Here is a 19,680-nt window from a genome sequence, read left to right as displayed (position 1 = left end):
CAACAAGGTGAAATCGAATGAACGAAGAAATGTTTTCCAAAGTTACAGAAGAATCACATCTGACACAACATTTCCAAAAGAAGTGAATTCTGCAGTTTCAGAGTGCTTTACACAAGACACACAGGAAGATTGGGAGTAGTTTTTGTTGTTGTTGTTGTTGTGTGGTAGGTAATTAGGTTTATTTACTTTTAGAGGAGGTACTGGGGACTGAACCCAGGACCTCATGCATGCTAAGCATGTGCTTTACCACTTGAGCTATACCCTCCCTCCTTGGGAGTAGTTTTTTGATTGGCACCTTACACCACTGTGGGTATCGGTCATGGTGTCAGCTTTATCATACCATTGACCATGACAGGTGATGGTGCCCCTCTGCCAGCGCTCAGTTGTTCCAACATCTCTTCTATGGGCTCAGCAATAAGTTTTCCAGAAATAGCAAAGAAGCTCCAGAATGATTCCTTTATTTCACCTCTACCATCTTCAATATGGATGTGTCTGACCACTTTGCGTGTTTGACCAGCGAAACATGGAGAATACTAGCAAAAATAATTCCTAAGTGATGTGCTTTTTAAATCTCTGCCACTGCTGAATGGTACCATTTTATTTTCTTGATTCATTTTTCAGTTAGCAATTTAAAAAGGAGAATGTATTTCAACTCTTTAAAGATAGCATTCAAATTCAGTAAAATACTGCATGTACAAACTGAAATTTGCACAAACCAACCAGACATGTCAGACCGCACAGTTTGCAGTCTTACTCCTTTACTTTTCAAACACAAATAAAAACTCCAAGTGGCTGCATGGAATAACAGAATCGGAGCTCTCTGATTCTGCTTCTTTCTCTTCACAGTCACCGTGCTAACATTAGCTAACTAAACAGTAACTGAAACACTGCTTAAAAGAAGGAATATGGAATACCACAGTGGTTGTGTCCAAAATGAACCTTTATGAACTTACTCTTGAAAGAAATGCTGATTCACGGGGAGTTCTTCAAATTAACTTCCATACAGAATAAATATCTATTAAAGGATAAGCAATAAATTGTATGAATTTGAGACACACCTCCCCCAATAATTGTTTAGAATTTAGACCAACAAAAGATACTTACATGAAGAAGTGTTTTATCATTGATGTGGTTTAGAATTAGAATTGCTGCGTATGGTCATGATAAAAAGCATAGGGACTTAGAGTTGGTTTATTATTGTTTTTAAATTCTCTACAGATAATGTACTGCCTCACTTCCTGCCCCCTGGGTAGACCACTCCCAGCACCCTGTCTTGGTATGGCACTGGTCTCTAATGATCCTCCAGCCAAGAGACTCATTATTTTTATTGAAGTATAGTCAATTTACAATGTTGTGTTAATTTCTGGTGTACAGCATAATGTTTCAGTCATACATACACATACATATATTCATTTTCATATTCTCCTTCATTATAGGTTTCTATAAGACATTGAATATAGTTCCTTGTGCTAGACAGTAGAAACATGTTGTTTATCTATTTTATATATAGTAATTAGTATCTACAAATTTCAATCTCCCAATTTATCCCTTCCCATCCCTATCCCCTCCTGGTAAATATAAGTTTGTTTTCTATGTCTGTGAGTCTGTTTCTGATTTGTAAATAAGTTCGTCTTTTTTTTTTTAATTCCACATATAAGTGATATCATATGGTATTTGTCTTTCTCTTTCTGGCTTACTTCACTTAGAATGACATTCTCCAGGTCTATCTATGTTGCAGCAAAGGCATTATTTTATTCTTTTTTATGGCTGAGTAGTATTCCATTGTATATATACCACAACTTCTTTATCCAGTAAAGATCTGTGGTCTTGTTTAAAAAGGGGAAAATGGTTCATTGTTTCCTGATTGAATGTTTGCTTGGCCATCGGGTTTGATGACATCTCTTGGTGTCTCCAAGTGGGAGAAAGAAAGTTTACACAGTGGCATGGCTGGGTAGAGAAAGGACAAGACTGTCCCCAAAATTCCAAGGGTGTGCCTATAACTGAGGCCCCAGAGTTTGGGTTATGGTGCCTGGGGAAGTTCTTTGGGATGAGTATAGATAATGAACTATATTAGCAAAAGAACAGGACCAGCAACCTCATTACCACAGACAAAGCACCGATAGAAAGAAAAAAGTCAACTTGCCTTGTGTAACCTCATAAGAATACAACTTTTTTCCATTTCTACCCTCTTTTCCCCAAAACCCATCCCATGTCCTCCCAGCCAAGCCTCTGGAGCCTCAAGCTAGTCCATGCTAGTTGATTGCAGGGAGAAGCAAGAGGGTGAGAAGAGATCTTTAAATTAAATGTAAGAGTGAAATTTTAAGTGGAGATGACTCATTTTTAACAAAGACGGTGACACTGTCTTAACAACCAAGCATGTTCGACAAGTTATGGAATCAGACTGAGATGCCCTTGAGGGAGCCTATCACCTACCAGAACAATGCATGCAAATGAGGGGTCAGTAGAGCCCAGTAAGTAAACGCTTCTGGGGGAAAAAATTAGAAACTTTCATTTTTGTTCTTGAGTAAGTTCAGATTCCTCACGGGCCGTTTTAGTACAAGATGCGTTGAGGCACTCCTGTCCCTGTGTTTCCGCTTGGTGGACATCTAGTGTTTTTGCTTGTCTGGTCCCTGTTCTAGTCGCCCTTTGTTTTAAGCTTGTGCTGGTCCAGCCCATGACTTTCTTTCAGGGATGTGCTCCCTTTGTCATTAATCTTTGGGCTTTGATTTATCCCCACATCACCTAAGGTTTCAAGAATCCCAATGAAGAGTTCAAGGTTTGCAGATAATAACTACTATACACAAAATAGCTAAACAACAGGGTCCTACTGTATAGCACAGGGAACTATATTCAATATCTTGTAGTCATCTATAATGAAAAAGAACATGAAAATGAGTATATGTATGTATGTGTATGCCTGAAACATTACGCTGTACACCAGAAATTATACAACATTGCAAACTGATTATACTTCAATAAAAAAAAGAATGCAAACTAAAAAAAGAGACTCCCAATGGAGAACTATTTGTCCTGAAACTGTTTCCAAAGATACGTACCTGGGTCTGACACACACAAAATTTTCTCTCACAAACTAGTCAAAAGCTATTATATGAACTCGTCCTTTTTCAAATGACATGATTTCCTCTTTTTGTTTTCCAAATTTCCATTATATTCTATTTCTCTTTCTTTCCATTTGTTCTGCTCTGTATTTCCCAGAGGAGTGCCCCATAATTTTCTTGTGGACTGGATAATTATCAAGTCTAAATGATTTCTTTTTATGTAAATGTCTTCTAAATTGTTAACATATTCAAGTTTCTCATTTAAATAATGACTAGAAATTGTTAAATTTGAGTTATGTATGCATAAAGCATTTCATCATTGGAACACTGGAAAATCTTTTGAGGATATTGATTGTATTGGGCTAAGAAATTGCTTTTCTTGTTTGTGTTTACAGAAAAAAAAGAACCATGCAATTTCAAAAGTGTTTTATCTTTGGGCTCATTTCTCTCTAAATGCGTAGCTATTGAGTGCTTTATCTTTTGTGACAAAAATTGTAAAGATAGTAAGAAAAAAAAAGCTACAAGACAAATTTTATTACTGCCATTATTAGCTTGGAAGTCCTTGAAATGTTTTCCTAGATTTCAGATTCTCATGACAATATATTTGTCACATTTAGGAATAATTGAGACAAATCTAAGAAAGACAGATTGTAATTCAATTGAATTGTAATTCATTTGCTATCATACACCAAACCTCATAAGGACTTTTAAGGTTCTGGTGTGTTTGTGTTTCCTCATTTAAATGCTTATCTGAATTCCCCTTCAGGATTTTGTCAAAATCGTATTTCTCTAAATGTCCTCAGACCTCTGCTAAACTAGGTCACATAATCTACCTTCTAGGATTGAGAGTCCTTGTCACAAATAAGAGATAAGGAGACTGTTCACAGGTTGAGACTTAAAATAGATGAAGCCAATTGGGCTTTTGGTACATTTCATGAGTCCAGGCAATGAAACAGTTTCTGGAACTATATTACCTATATCTTCCAGAACTTCAATTAAAATAATCATAAGAGTCTCGTGCTGGTAAAGCCCTTGATAGTTTATACCATATGTCCATGTCTTAACATTTATTCTTCCTCATGATAATCCTCTGAAGTAGGTATTGTTAACCCCGTTTTACTAGGTACTAATTTACTTTCTTAAATGGTGGGTGGACCTCAAAGTTTAACCCCAAGGCAATCAGTGTTTTTCAGCTCATGCACAACTTTGGCTCCACTTCTGGTGGACAAATGCCTCACAGAGCAACCTGACATCCCCCTGGAACCCCCTCAGACTCCGCCCGGGATGTAGAAACCGCCTCTGGGTGACTCATGGTGTCACTGCAGTGACCATATAGGCAGTTCCAATGTGAAAAGGGAGATTTCCCCCTAATAGTGACTATGCGACCCATTTTGATAAAGTTGAAGTGGTCGGCCACTTTAAAGTTCATATACATAAAAAAATTTTAAAGGAAATCTCAAAGTATAAGCTAATAAGAGGTAGAATAAATTCCATATTCTCATGTCACATGATTGAAGTTAAAAGATTCAAATATCCTCTTCTATTCATTAAGTGCTTCATTCCTCTTCCAGTTTCCCTCTTATAGTCAGGGCTGTGAGTCCCCTAATTCTGCTGCTCCTCAGCTGAAACTGAGTTTCCCAAGTCTCAGGAAACATGGGGACTTTTTCTGTTTTCCTGGGGAGGACTCCTGCTGGAACCTTTGGAGTAACAATTCTCTCATCCATCATCTGGCCTCTGGCTTAGCATCACTGAGTCTGTCCAGGGAAATAGCCAGAAGTCTCCGGCCTCTGACGGCTGGCACTCCGCTCATTTCTAGCCTTTGGTGGCTGGGCTTTTGGGATGTCAGACAGCCTCTAGAATGAGGCTAAGAGTTCCATCTTGTTCACTTTTATATTTCTAGTATCTAATACAGTGCCTGGCACCTACCAGAGGTTCTAGAAATATTTACTGAATGAATGAATGAGAAATCTGTGTCTTCTCATTTTATGGAGGAAAAAGACTACAGTGAGAAAGTTCAGTGAATTGGTCAAAACATGTGGTTGTTAGTGATAGAACCAGGACTTGAAATAAGATTTACTGACTCCCATTCCACTGTGTTTTGGCTGACCGTGTTTTGGTGGCTTCCATTCACCTCTACTTCTATTCAGTGCATTCCCAGTGGACAGATTTCCTTTAGTTTTCCAGTAACTCAGTGAGCTGGGAGCTGAGTGACCTCCTCTGTATAATCTTTCAACCACCTACCCTCTAGAACCTATAACTTCTGTAGAAGTTCTCATATTTTCACTGAAATGCACAGCATCCCTGACAGCCCCGTTTCACCTGGGCAGTGTGGTGTGTGGACAGGGAAAAGTCATTTTACCCATGTAAGTTGCCACAATACGTTCACATCCCTTGCCACGTGAACAGGATCAAAATCTTACATCTTTAAACTAATTATTTCATTACAAAATAACAACTATAGAAATATTTCAAGCACTTTTGAGGGTGTAAAATTAAAAGTTAAAATCCTACCTACCCCCACCACTGATTCCCAGTGTTTCTTTACAGATGTGAATACTATTAATAGTGTCTTCTGTGTGCCGCCAGGAAGCCGTCGTATAAAACCAAGCATATACACACATCTTTTTAACAAAAAGTACAACTGGCGTCCACACTCAAAAACAATGTCAAACTTCAGAGTGATAGAGAACTAAGAAAACAAGTTGAAGAGGCCATAACATTTAAGCAAAATTTGAAGAGCACACAAAATAATACTATTGTATTCGTGTTACCTATGTATGTATGAAAAAGGATAAAAATAGATTAATCAGACACACACCAAACTCATGATTCTCAAGAGGTGAGTGAGGTTCAAGGGATAAGGAATAAAGGACAAGGGACTTCAAATTTACCGGGATTTTGTTTTTACATTCACACACATTGAAGGAAATATGACCAATGTTAAGAATTGCCAGTCTCAGGAGTAGGTTTATGGGTGAAATGTATTCTCTGTACATTATGTATTTTTAAATGTATTTCAAATACAAAATTTAAAAGCAAAGTAGATTTCTTCAATACACAATGTTCTGAACTGTATTTTTTCCACTTACCATATATCTTGGAGGTTTAAATCATTTTAACATTCAGAGATCACCCTGATTTTTAAATGATTGCTTATCACTAACTGTACACTTAAGGATGGTTAAAATGGGAAGTTTTATATGTGTATTTTACCAGAATTTTTAACCACCAAAAAATTACTGCATGCATATATTTCTTTATATTTCAATCATTTTACCATTCTTGTATGGGTGGATATTTATGTTGTTAGCAGTTTTTTGCTATTACAAATACGGCTATAATGAATCTAAACAGACATGTCTGTTCTATCACATGCATTCCACTATGGATAAAGAGATTTTCTTTCTCAAATAACTTTAGCTCACCTTGAAATTTTGCTACAAATTTTTAAATGGCTAGCCCTGGCAAATGTTTAGATTACACTCATTTCTAATTACAGAATTTAGCCAAGGTATTTCATTCATGGGTATTATTTATGCTTTAGGGAAAAACTACCAGTCCCTTCTTAATATTTTTAAGTGTAAAATGTAGTTGTTACCGTGAGTTTGGTTAAAATTCCACTGTCAGAATTTGTTTTAGTGTTGGCTTAAGGCTTAACTCCAGGGAGTTCTTCTCCAGTTTTATATTTTATCATAATTAAGCTTATCAGCTCTTTTTCTAAGATTAGATTTTTCACAAGTAAATAAAGCTTGAAGACAGAAGACATTACAGGTACAGAGAAAAATTCCCCCAAAGCAGAAACTGAGACCCCATAAAGCAAACTTACCTATTATAAAACTGTGTAGGGCAGACCCAAATATCTCATAGGCATTTCTAGTACCAACCTGTAACTTGGCTCTCAAAGAAAATTTTAAAATTATAGCAGTGAAGACTTTAAAGTCTGTGTCAGCTGAGTGTGAAACTTTGAGATTTCTGATGTTACTAAAATTGCCCTACTATACTTCAGTAAAAACAATAATAAAATTAAATTGCCCTTTACATCTTTGTTCTAAAATTTTTCTTGTGCTCTATCAACAGAGGCATTATCTTAAATGTTTCTATTAACTCTCATATTTAGGCTTTCACATTTTACAGATACTGTAAATTATAGGAGTAAACATTTGCCTGGGAATTTGGGTGCATGCACGCATTTGCTGAGCCCAATGACATGGCTGTGCCCATGGAAGAAGGGTATGATTGACATTACCACTGTACATATGTCTCCCTCTTTACGTACATATATAGATGCAACCCTGGAGGAAACCCTGGCCAGCATTTCCCTCCATATTTGCAGACATCGTTATATTGTTTTAAAAATATGGTGAAAAGAAGGAATTGTACATATTTTTCAAACAGAGTGACATGGAAACCAACTGACAAATAAACAACTATATTTTTTTAGGAAGATGAAATGGATTTATTTTGGCTAATATAAATCAAATACAGAATAAATGGTGTCACTTTTATGCAGGAAATGATTTTTAAATGCTTCAGGCACTGGTACTACTGATGATTTTTAAAGTGCTGTTTTATGAATAATTTTATATTTATACATTTTTTAATTCTCATTTTTATTGAAGTGTAATCGATTTTCAGTGTTAGTTTCAGATGTACATACAGCAAAGTGATTCAGTTATACATATACATGCATACATATATATTTTTTCAGATTATTTTCCATTATGGCTCATTACAAGAAATTGAATATAGTTCACTGTGCTATACAGTAGGTCCTTGTTGTTTATCTATTTTATATGTAGTAATGTGTATCTGTTAACCCCAAACTCCTAACCTATCCCTCTACCCTGGTAACCACAGTTTACAAACAACTATTCTTTCCCTTTTTGGTGGGGGGGTGGGGTGGTAATTAGGTTTATTTATTTTTAATGGACCTACTGGGAATTGAACCCAAGACCTTGTGCATGCTAAGCAGGCACTCTACACCCTCCCCACAAACTATACCCTCCCAACAAACAACTATTCTTGAGGTGTCTAAATCTCCCCAATTCAGGGACTTCGATCTTCCTGTCAGTGTGCTGGCTCGCCCAAGTCTTCCCGTGGAGGGAGCTCGCCTTCACTTCCAGACCCCACCTCCCTCGCCCACAGGAATTGCAGCCCACGTCTTCTATTTATGCTTTTGTTTTCGTCTGAGCCATTGCGAGGCTACAAATCCTGTCGTGTGGCTGTGCTCAGTAGCCCTAACTGCCCTGTTGGAAGCCGGATGTTAGTGCTGATGTGGAGGAAAAATGCAAAAGGAATCCAACACATTCGTACCCTTTGGTGAGGGGTGGGCTCAGGATGGGGGACGTTTGGTCTTCTCTTGCTATTTCGAGGCAGATGCAGGCTTGGGATCAGAAATGCAGCTATCATTTAATCAATAGTCACGTTACTTTTGCATCGTGTGTCACTTCAGGGATTTGCTTGCTACTCTCGCTTACTGATTGAAGAAATAGCTTTGAATTTGGGCTCTGATAACATTTTTTTTTTTAAATACAGGTAAAGAAGACAGATTTTTAAGTCTGAAGCAAATGAATTACTTTTTAGAAAAACAGGGCATACGTAGTATTTACATATAAATGACTCACCCCGCATGCAGGTATGTACACATCGGTGTATAATTCTAAATGACAGGCACCAGTTTCACAGACGCTAGGGCTCACCAGTTCCCTGCGAAGGATTGATTCTCCATAGCTGGAATGGCGCATCCAGCTCCCAGATAGTTTGTAATGAATTGAATTTTCCTGCAGAATACCTCATTAGTAACTCTTTTTCTACTTAAAAGCATATAAACATTTAAACAGATTAATGTTTGGAAATTCTGTTAAAATGTGAGAAAGTCATATGTGCTTGGGCTCTGTGGGAAAAAAGCATGGGAAAAGAGAACACTTCATTCTGGAAAAAATAAGTTGTCACGGTTTGGCTTTAAAACCGTACTTTTTTGGCCGTTTGCATATTTATTGACAAATTCTACGTGAAGTAGGAAAACAGGCAGCCATCAACCGCATTTTTGGTTGCCTCTCGGCTTTGTACCTGGATGGCTGGCTCTTTGGCGCCCCTAGTGGTAAGGTGTGGGAATCACTGGAGGACGTTTCTTATCCTCCAGGGTTTGCGCGCAGAGGTTGGCGTCTCACTGCAGTGACTTACAGACAGGACCACTCCAAAAAGAGATACTGACCCTTGCACGGGGAAGTGGACTAACAGACATTTCTAAATAACTTCTACTCTATTTATAAATGTATTGCACTCATTGACCCAAGGCTCGAAATAGTCATTTCTGGCAACCCTGTGAAAATGGATGCTAAGTAACTCAGACTTCAGTCTCAGTTTTTCTTGGAATTATCAGTCATTTCAAAAACCCCACGTGGCATAGGTTAAACTTTTAAAAAACAATCTAGTAGTTTTCAATTACATTCCATCTTGAGGAATGTCTGCCCCATCTCATCAGCGGCACCATATGTATTGAATGATGCCAAATATTAACAAATAATAAGCCAATAAAATAGAGATACTTCAGTGGGCTGATGGTGTGAGGGAATAGATAAAAGTTCAGGGTTCATAGCCCTGCAGAGAACAATGAATCCCATTGCATGTACTATGTCAGATGGAGATTAAATGCTGCAGCCAAGGATGAGGAGATTGAGGATTGTTTATCAAGTGGTAACAGAAGGGATGTCTTTCTACATTAAAATGATTTGTATCAGTAGAAAGCAAGCCTACCAGGTCCGGGATAGAATAGGAATTGACCACCCCCGGAGACAAATTATTCAAGAAAAGAAATTTTATGATATGAACTGAGATGACATTGTCTCTGAATTTCCCAGGATACCACTTTGAGAAAAAAAATTGGTCTTTACATATACAATATATGAGATTAGTACATAGCTTACAAATTAACTCAAAATAGCAACAAAAATTACATAGTCCTCACTTATGAGAGAGGAATTCCACTTTCTGTCAGTAGTTTGAAGAATATCCTTTCATGCTTTCTTTTTAGATGTTTTCTATGTCACAGTTGATGTTTTCAAATTTGTGAGACTTAAAAGAGCATCTCTAGTTACTGTTGATAGAACTGTCTAATTATTAAGTGATACAGAATTCTAACAAACATAAGTTCCCAAAATGATGAAACAGGCAAAACCAACAGAGATAAATCAGTGTGGATAAAATTGGAACAGAGGTGAGCTACATGACCAAAGGGACTGGCCCGGTATCCACCCTACCAGTCTCACCCTATGGGATGGCGCCATGCTGAATGCCATGGTGCACTGTCTCCCCACCACATCTCTGCAAAATCAGCAGTAGAATTTCACATCATTGAAAGCAAATGATGCAGGGGAATATTGGCATGAGTTTATCAAAGAGTGAGCATCAGACTTTTTGGATCAGGCAGTCCAAAGAAAATTGATTTGCAGACTTTGCCAGTTTTCATGGTGTAAATACTCCCACAATAGCTGAAGTCAAGTTGCATATGCAGCATGACTGAACATGGATTCAAGAAATAATCACAACCGGCTCTCCTGAGTTGGTACAATCAGGCTTCAGCGCACCTCCAGCTGGTCCTCCCTAAGCCTTGAAGCTCTCCTCTGGTTCATGTGTATCGAAAGCTGTATAAACATTGGCTGTTTTTCCAGCCTTGTGCTGAGCAAGGCACAGCGATGGAACTGTGCAGATGGTACAGTTTTTTTTTTTAAAGCTTGTGAATCTACCTTTCCTGGATTATTTTAAAGAGAAAACATTCTAGGAAAAATGGCTAGAGTGGACATCACGTTCTGTTGTAACTGATGGCTTTTTTCAGCTGGATGTTTTCCCTTGTATTTTTCTGTGAGGCCAAGGGAACATCTCTTCTCAAACTGCCGCTGTCATATTTAAGCAAGTTCTGCTCCCCCCAGATTTCCTATCCACAAGCAGGGAATAATTGTAGTCCTGGTTCTCCTTTGTCTGGTGGTTTTTAACCCACGCTGCATGCATTGAAATCACTAGGGGGAGATTTGTATAAATGCTGATTCATTGGCCTCATTGCCGACTCAGCAAGAAAACAAAGAAAAATTAACTAGCAGTGCTGGTGAAAAAGATATTATAGATTATTGGAAGTGCCATATGATGACATTGTCCCCTAAATCTGAGCTTAAGTCACATTATTTATACCTGCAGGAAATACTGCTCACTTCACAGTGTCAAGAACCATCTCCGGTTCTGGGGTTTCTGAATGAGCTGGACAAAGTCCCTACCCTCATGAAGATTCCAATCTAGAAGGTAAACATAAACAAATAGGAGGCTTTTTAGATATTTTTGTCCTAATTGTCCCATGAAGTTTGAATACCACATGTATACTGTACATCATTTATGTATGTCTGTGCTTCATACATAAGGAGCTAGGTACTTTTGCCCCGCTCCCTATGAACTACTTTTTGTCCTCTTGGGGGTGATATTGCCCCCATTGAGACAATGAAGAGAGAGGCTGAGGTCCTACTGTTGAGCACAGGGGACTATATTCAATAGCTCTGTCAAATAAAACAAATCCAGGATTAGTAAGGAGAAGCCATTCAAAGGGATTATTGCAAGGTGGGAGGGAGCTGCTTTCCAGGAGCACAGGGCTGTTTTCCAAGAGTCAACATTGTCAGCTCCTTGATAGAAGCTTCCGAGGAAAAAACTTTGAACTCCATGTAAAAAATTTTCTAAGAGCCAGAATTTTCTGAAGGTGAATGGGTTGTTGTTCCCGAGCACTGGGACCAATCCTAGGACAAGAACACTCTCCAGGTAAATCATATGTAACAAGATTAGCTCAGACATGGATGGTATAACTCCGTGCTAGAGCACATGTCTGGCATGCACGAGGTCCTGGGTTCAATCCCCAGTCCCTTCATTTAGTAAACGAAAACAATAACAACAAAACATGGACTCTGAACCCGGGATTCTGTGGCTTTAAAAGTACAAGATGCTGGGAACATAACCATCCAGTCTACCTTACCAACAGGCTTCCTTACCGAAGTTTAACCCGTTCCTTAACCTCAAATCCGAGATACAGCACTGTGTTTGAACTTCTGGCTTCCCATGCCCTGTGAGGGCTGGCTCTGTCCAAGGTTCAGGGGAGGCAGCAGAGAGTTTTTAGCCAGGACAGCCAGGAAACTTAAAGACCAAAAGAGAAAACAGCTGAAATGTACAAAGGTAAGCTGAGTCCTCAATGGAGGAGGGGAGTCTCTGGAGGGCTGGGAATCTGAGGGCAGGAGGAAAGAGTAATTGCAAGTCAAACGAGCTAAGAGAGGATGGTTGGTTGCCAGCGCAGAAGCTGTGGACACCTGCCGACAGCACTTTCTCCCCGAGGAAGCCTCCTGTGGGCCAGTGGGATCACATGGCTGGGCGGAAGGCACGTAACCGTTTGTTTAAGTAGCTCTGTCGTACCCTGCCCTTGGGCACCATACTTAATTTATCCTCCTGGACCTCTAGTTCTTGTCTGTCTGTCAGATGCCCCAAAAGGGAACAGGTAATCTCCAAGGCCCCTTTCCCATTCTGAAGGGCTAGAGTTTGGGGTTCTCTCAAGTCTGCCCAATCTCTTTCAGAGTTTTATTCTTATAGAATATCAGCTATCATTGAGGTTTTTCTTTTTTTTAACTTGAAGTATAATTGATTTACAATGTTGTGTTAATTTCTGGTGTACAGCATAGTGATTCAGTTGTACATGTATATGTTTTCCTTTTCATATTCTTTTTCATTATAAGCCATTAGAAACTATTGAATATAGTTCCCTGTGCTATACAGCAGGACCTTGTTTATCTATTTTATATGTAGTAGTTAGTATCTGCAAATCCTGAATTCCCAATTTATCCCCCCAACCTCCACTTCCCCCTGGTAACCATAAGTTTGTTTTCTATGTCTGTTTTGTAAGTAAGTTCGCTTGTGTCATTTTTTTTAGATTCCACATATAAGTGATATCATATTTTTCTTTCTCTTTCTGGCTTACTTCACTTAGTATGACAATCTCCGGGTCCATTCATGTTGCTGCAAGTGGCATTATTTCATTCTTTGTTATGGCTGAGTAATATTCCATTGTACATATATACTGCCTCTTCTTTATCCATTCATCTGCTGATGGAGATTTAGATTGTTTCCATGTCTTGGCTATTTATTGTAAATAGTGCTGCTATGAATATTGGGGTGTATGTATCCTTTCTAATTAGAATTTTCTCTGGATATATGCCCAGGAGTGGGATTGCTAGACCATAGGGTAAATCTGTTTTTAGTTTTTTAAAGAATCTCCATACTGTTTTCTATAGTGGCTGCACCAAACTATACTTGCACCAACAGTGTAGGAGGTTCCTTTTTCTCCACACCCTCTCCAGCATTTATCATTTGTTTGACTTTTGAATGATGGCCATTCTGACTGGTGTGAGGTGATACCTCATTGTAGTTTTGATTTGCATTTGATTAGCATCAACTATCATTCAGTTTTAAAAGAAGCTTCATGAATGCAATAGGATTTATGTGCCCCATTTCTCCCTTCTTTTGTGAAGTGTTCTTCCGCTTGGATTATCCAGAATTTGGAATAATTGTAGTTCTCTTTTACTTTTCTTGATTGAAAGAAATTTTGTGAGCTACATAGAATTTGTTTTGCAATTTAATTATGTTTGGTTCTAAAGTCAGTAAAATAGTTAAATACTGAAAACCCCAATTTAATTTTTGTCACTAAGTAAATTTAAACATGTTCTACTTAGTTTTCAAAGAAAGAACTCAAAAAATACATCCTGTATTCTCATAAAGGTATTAAATTTTAATTAAATATGGAATCTGGCTTCATATCACGCATAAAGGGATAAAGCCACATGGTAGAAAATTAAAGGGGCAATTAAAAAAAAATCTCAGTTGAAGTATTTCACTTAAAATCTTCAGTTCTGAACTAAATACTGCTTAATTCCTGTAGCTAACCAAAGAACAATTAAATAGAAATTAAGAAAATTGTTTTTAGGAGTTTACAGTTTCAGGAACCCATTAAATGGATTTCATTGATTTCCCCCTGAGTACACACAGACTATTTTAAATGCTATTCCTTGACTAGCTAATTCAACAAGTGGGTCCCTATTAGCTACCAGGCTGAGTGCTAAGAATATAAAATAAGTACAGCTGGTCTCTGCTTTGCAGGCACCTACTCCTATTCTGCTCCCCAGAGGCAGCTGGGTAAATGGCTCAGCTGGTTGGTGGTGGAGTGATTATCTGGGTCAAACTCTAGCTCCAACTTTCATGAGCTGCAAGACATTTGACAAGTTGCTCACTCATTCAAAGTTTTAATGTCTTTGTCTGTTTGAAAAAAAAAAAGAGTAAGCATAGAACCTCAAAGGAATGTTCTGGCTAAAATATTTGGGATAATGTTTAGAGTATGTTCAATATTCAGAATATGTTCATGAAGATCTTTTGGTGTGTTAGCTTGGTTAGGCTACAGTCCCCAGTTACTCAGCCAAACACCAATCTAGGTGGGATGGTAAATGTGTTTTGTAGATGTGATTAAAGTCCATAATCACACAAAATGTTATGATAACTCACAGAGAAAAAAAAAAGTCCATAATCAGTTGACTTTAATAAGAGAGATTATCCTAGAGAATCTGGGTGGGCTTGATTCAATCAGTTGAAAGACCCTCAGATCCTGGTGGAAGTGTCCCTGAAAAGAAGAAATTCTGCCTATGGACAACAGCTTCAGACCGCGCAGGAGAGCCCCAGCCTGCCCTTCCTGATGGCCTGCCCCACAGGTTAGTGCTCTTTATAAGAAGAAACATGTCCCTTATATATGAGAGAAAGAGAGAGAGCTTACTGCCACTTTCTCAGGAAAAGAGCTCTCGCCAGAACCCGACCCTGTGGGCACTCTGATCTCAGACTTCCCAGCCTCCAGCACTGTAGAAAACCGTTTGTCGTTTGAGCCACCTGGTTCATGATATTCTTGTATCGCAGCCTGAACTCACAAAGACAGCAGGCCACAAATTCTGCCCAGAGACCCCAGAGCTCCTTTCCTTCCTGTCCTCCCTGCAGTCTGTTCATTCAGCTATTTATTCTGTGACCTGCTCATCAGGCTTCCAATTCGCTCTTTTGTTGTCTACTGCTTACATGTGTTAGGTTTGTTTTCTGTCCTTGAAACTAGAGACCTTTAACAGATACCCTAGGATCTGGCCTTGAGTTCACCTCTCTTCATCACACATGATCTTCCAGGCATCCCATCCACTCCCATGGCTTCAGCCACCACCCGTATGTCCTCTACTCCTCACTTAGATCTCCAGCCCAGAGCTCCCTCGTGACCTGTGTACCTGCTAATTGCCTAACTGCTCTTGTCCTCTTGGATGACTCCAGACACCCAGCACCCAACATGTCCCAAAGTGAACCCATGCACTTTCTCCCCTGATCTGCTCCTCCTCCTCAATTCTCTAATTTAAGTGATTGACACCATCATTCACTCCATCACTCAAGACACACACCTCCTCCTCCTCTTCCCCCTTGAAGGACAAGCAATTGCTTGTTCCTGTCCATTCCCATTCTTGGTACCTCTCATATCCATTTGGTTCTCTCTATTCCTTATTCCTGTCACAGACCCTCAGGGTGGCCTGGGATATTATGGTTGCCCCTCAACTTTTATCCATTCTCATCTCCTTCTCCCTCTTCATCTGTTTGCTACCATCCATACATCTGTCTCCAATCAATTATCTCCCCTGTTTAAAATCCTTCTCCCCCGACCCATATAAAAAGGCAAACTCAGTATGTCAAACAAAGCGTCCCAGCGCTGACTTCTGCCTGGTTTCTCCATCCCTCTTTCCTTGTTGTAATCCCTAAACTCTAATCATGTTGACAGAACTGCACTTTACCTAAAATGTCACCCTGTTCTCCACCGTTCCTCCAGCCCATCAGTGCTTCTGCTGCTTCCTTTGCCTGGAACACACTCCCCCTTCTGCCCCTGTCATCTGCTTGGTAAACACTTACCCAGCTCTTTACCAAAAGACTGTAAGTGCTTTTTTGTAAATTATAAAAATAACATATTTTTATTGCAAAAAAGTAAAAAAGTACAGAGATGTATAGTAAAGAAATAAAGACTAGTGCTCACTTCGGCAGCACATATACTAAAATTGGGACGATACAGAGAAGATTAGCATGGCCCCTGCACAAGGATGACACACAAATTCAGGAAGCATTCCATATTTAAAAAAATAAATACACACAAAAATAAATAAATGGAGAGATATTTCAACAACAACAACAACAACAAAAAGAAATAAAAGCCCACTACCCAGAAATAAGCCTAGAATTGGGATGGGTGAACATGTTCTTCCAGCTGAGCTCTTCAGCAAAGCCACAGTAGGGGGCTAGAGAACCATCAGGAGAGGGGCAGGGACCAGCCTTCTAGAGGAGGACCTGCATGGAAGAGGCGGCATTAGGGAAGGCAGTCAGAATGATCTCAAGTGAGGATCAGGTAACCTGGACCCTCCCTCCTCCAGCCCTACTTTTAACATTCAGTCACTGAATACCTGTCGGAATTTATATTCTGATCAGTGTCCTTCCATACCTTTTTCTCTATGAACCCCCCCACATGCACACCCTCTCTCTTACCAAAAATACTGTTTGATAACCTGCTTTTTTAAAAATAATCATTTTAAGTAGGTTCCAATTTTTTCCTTGTTTCATAATCTCCACTATTGTGAATATACTTATACACATTCTTTGGAGCATTTGTGTATTTTCTTAATTTAAATTTTCAGCAGTGCAATTTCTGGTCAAAGGGTATGTGTGCTTATTTAAAAATTTAAAAATTTATTTGCACACTGCACTTTAATAGAGTGAATCACTCCTTCCTCTCTCCTCAGTGTGGGTCCCTCTTCCCTCCTAGCCTCTCATAAATTCGTATCATCATTCTTTTTCATCTTTGCTAGTCCAGTACACTTTTAAAAAGATGTCTTGTGTTATTTTTTAATAGAAATATGCTTTCACATTATAAAAGTCATGCATTGTCATTGTAAAAAATACCAACATACAGTCTGTTACAGGTTGAATTGTATTATCCCTTCAAAAGATAGTTGAAGCCCTAACCACCGGACCCTGGGAATGTGACCTTATTTAGAAATAGGGCCTTTGCAGATGTAATCAGTCAAGATGAGGACTAGGGTGGGCCCCACATCCAGTGATGGGTGTCTTTACAGAGAGAGAGAGAGAGAGAGAGAGAGAGAGAGAGAGAGAGAGAGAGAGAGATGTGGAGACACAGATACCCACAGGGCAGAAGGCCAAGTGAAGACAGAGGCAGAGATTGGAAGGATGGATCTGTAAGCCAAGAAATGCCAAGGACTGGCAGCAGCTCCCAGAAACTAGAAGATACAAAGAAAGGTCCTCCCTTAGAGCCTTCAGACAGAGCATGGCCCACTGACCCCTTGATTTCAGATTTCTAGCCTCCAGAACTGGGAGACAATACATTTTAAGCCGCCTCTTGGGGGTTTAAACCCCCCAGTTTGTGATATTTTGTGAAGATCGCCCTAGGAAATAAATACCTAGGCTTGAGCATCACGTTGACAGTGTGACAAATATCCTTCCAGAAGGCCCCAGAATCTTGTTTAAGATCAGCCTAGGCACTGAGCCCTCCATGAAGCATTTAATGAAGATACCCGCTGGACAGACAGTGGAAGCAAAGAGAACAGACGGCCAGTTCTGTCTGCAGGGGCGGCCTGTGCTATAGTGGCCACAAGGTGGCGCTGATTCTCCAGCGGCCGCAGCGGTCCCTGACCTTGGGGAGTGGGACCGATTGGGGGGGAGGGGGGAAGAAAGGCGGGGGGAGGGGCTGGATAGACACGCTCCTGGGAGGCTAATGGATGGGTTCCATCTCTCCCCCAGCTCCTGTGCAGCTGCCGCCTTAGGAGGAGAAGACATTTGGAGACTTCGGTCCTGCCTCTTACCCTGGAGTCTCCCGGACTCACTGTGTCCAGGAGTCTCTCTCCCTGAGATCTGCGCCCCTGTGGCTGAGCAACCTGCACTCAGCATTCTACTACCTAAACCTCTAGTGTTTGCACCTTCCCCAGGCACGCGTTCACTATCTTCCCAGCAGAGTCCGGGGATCCTGCGTCGGCTGCACAAACTCTGAGCCGCATGGCTCTGCTTCTTTCTTGAGCGCTCCCCTCCCCAACCCCAGAGTGCAGGAACACCCCTCTCACTTTCTCACAGAAAGAAGGGTGCCTCATTCAGAGTGCAAACCCCACCAATTTACCAGAACGTTCACTGAGGAAGCCCTTCCTCCTAAATACTTGGGAGAGCAGAAGAGGGAGCACCGGCGGAAGGGTCAGACTTTAAAAGGAGGGGGAGGTAACAGCTCAGGTAATAGCATGCACAAGGTCCTCGGTTCAACTCCCAGTACCGCCACTTAATAAATAAATCTAATTATTTCCCCGCCCCACCACACACACCAAAAAAGAAAATATATATATATGAAAAAGGAGAGAAGGAGGCTGTGTTGGAAGGTGCTTTTGGGGAGAAGGGAACTGGGGAGAACTGGGGCTGGTGTCCCTTCATATTTCATCATGATATATGATAAATACACGATATATGAATATAAACAGATACAGATGTCATGTCCAAAGGTGAGAATAGCAAGTAAAGGGTGAGGCATATTTGCAGAAAAGGGGAGCTGCAGAGGGAAAGACCTCGTGTGAGGGTCAGTATCATTGGAACCCACTGTTCACTCACACTTTTTGCATTTAAGACCTACTTATTGAGCATCTATTATGTGGTCACACTATTTTAAGAAATGAGGATGTATAAGTGAACAAATTTGGGAACTATTCTAGTTGGGGAAGGGGATTAAAAGTAAAGAGTTAAGTATAATTAATTGGTAAGTAGAATGGAATGCTAGAAGGTGATGTATGGTCTGGAAATAATAGATCAGGATACAGGAAAGCAGATGTTGCTGTGGGGTGGGGGAGCTGGGACTTCAAATTCTAAATCAGGTGTTCAGAGAAGTCTTCCTTGTCCTCCAAGACTTGAAGGAAGTGACGGAGTTGGCTGCGCGGCTGTGTGTGGGCAGGGATTGGCTGAGGGGTGGGGGGGGGGGTGCGATCCATCCAGCGGAGAGAGCAGCCATTTAACTGCCTGGCATGTTCAGGTCAACCCTAGAGTACATGGGATGCAGGAACAGAAAGAGAGGGGAAAATGAGATGGTTTGGGCAGGACCCTGCAATGCAAGTGGGGCAAAGGGGTCACAGGGGGAGACATGGAAGGAATTAAGGTTTAAGAAACCGCGGATGGGGAACGATCCTGCGTTCCTGGTACCCAAAGAGGGTGGAAGGGCTTGGGAGGTCTTGTCGAGAACGAAAAGAGACTTTGTAGAAGTTGCCGGAGTGGGAGATGTGAGGAGAGTCTGTGAGCAGTAGGTTAAGTCTAGGCTGGAATCTGAGATGCCGTTGGGAGAATAGCCCAAAGCGATGACAAAGTCAAGACTGTGGCTTTGGGAGTGAACTGGAAACAATCGCACGAATGCCGCTGTGCTCTTCTGAAAGGGCGGCCGGAAGGCACTGAGTAGCGCAGGGAACTTCCCTCAGGCTTTCTAACAAATGTACAGAGAACTCAGCCTCCTCCCTAA

General features: G+C 40.4%; 1 non-coding gene across 1 annotated transcript; it reads left to right on the top strand.

Annotated features, from left to right (window-relative positions):
• Positions 1 to 16,162: 16,162 nt before the first annotated feature.
• Positions 16,163 to 16,269, top strand: LOC123613636 (U6 spliceosomal RNA). The gene has a single exon (XR_006721012.2). It is a non-coding gene; the product is annotated as a U6 spliceosomal RNA (small nuclear RNA).
• The last annotated feature ends 3,411 nt before the right edge of the window (positions 16,270 to 19,680 follow it).

Source organism: Camelus bactrianus, chromosome 8 (assembly GCF_048773025.1).
Source record: "Camelus bactrianus isolate YW-2024 breed Bactrian camel chromosome 8, ASM4877302v1, whole genome shotgun sequence".
Lineage (NCBI taxonomy): Eukaryota > Metazoa > Chordata > Mammalia > Artiodactyla > Camelidae > Camelus > Camelus bactrianus.
Note: the sequence above shows the minus strand (reverse complement) of the source record. Positions and strands in the feature narration are given on the sequence as shown.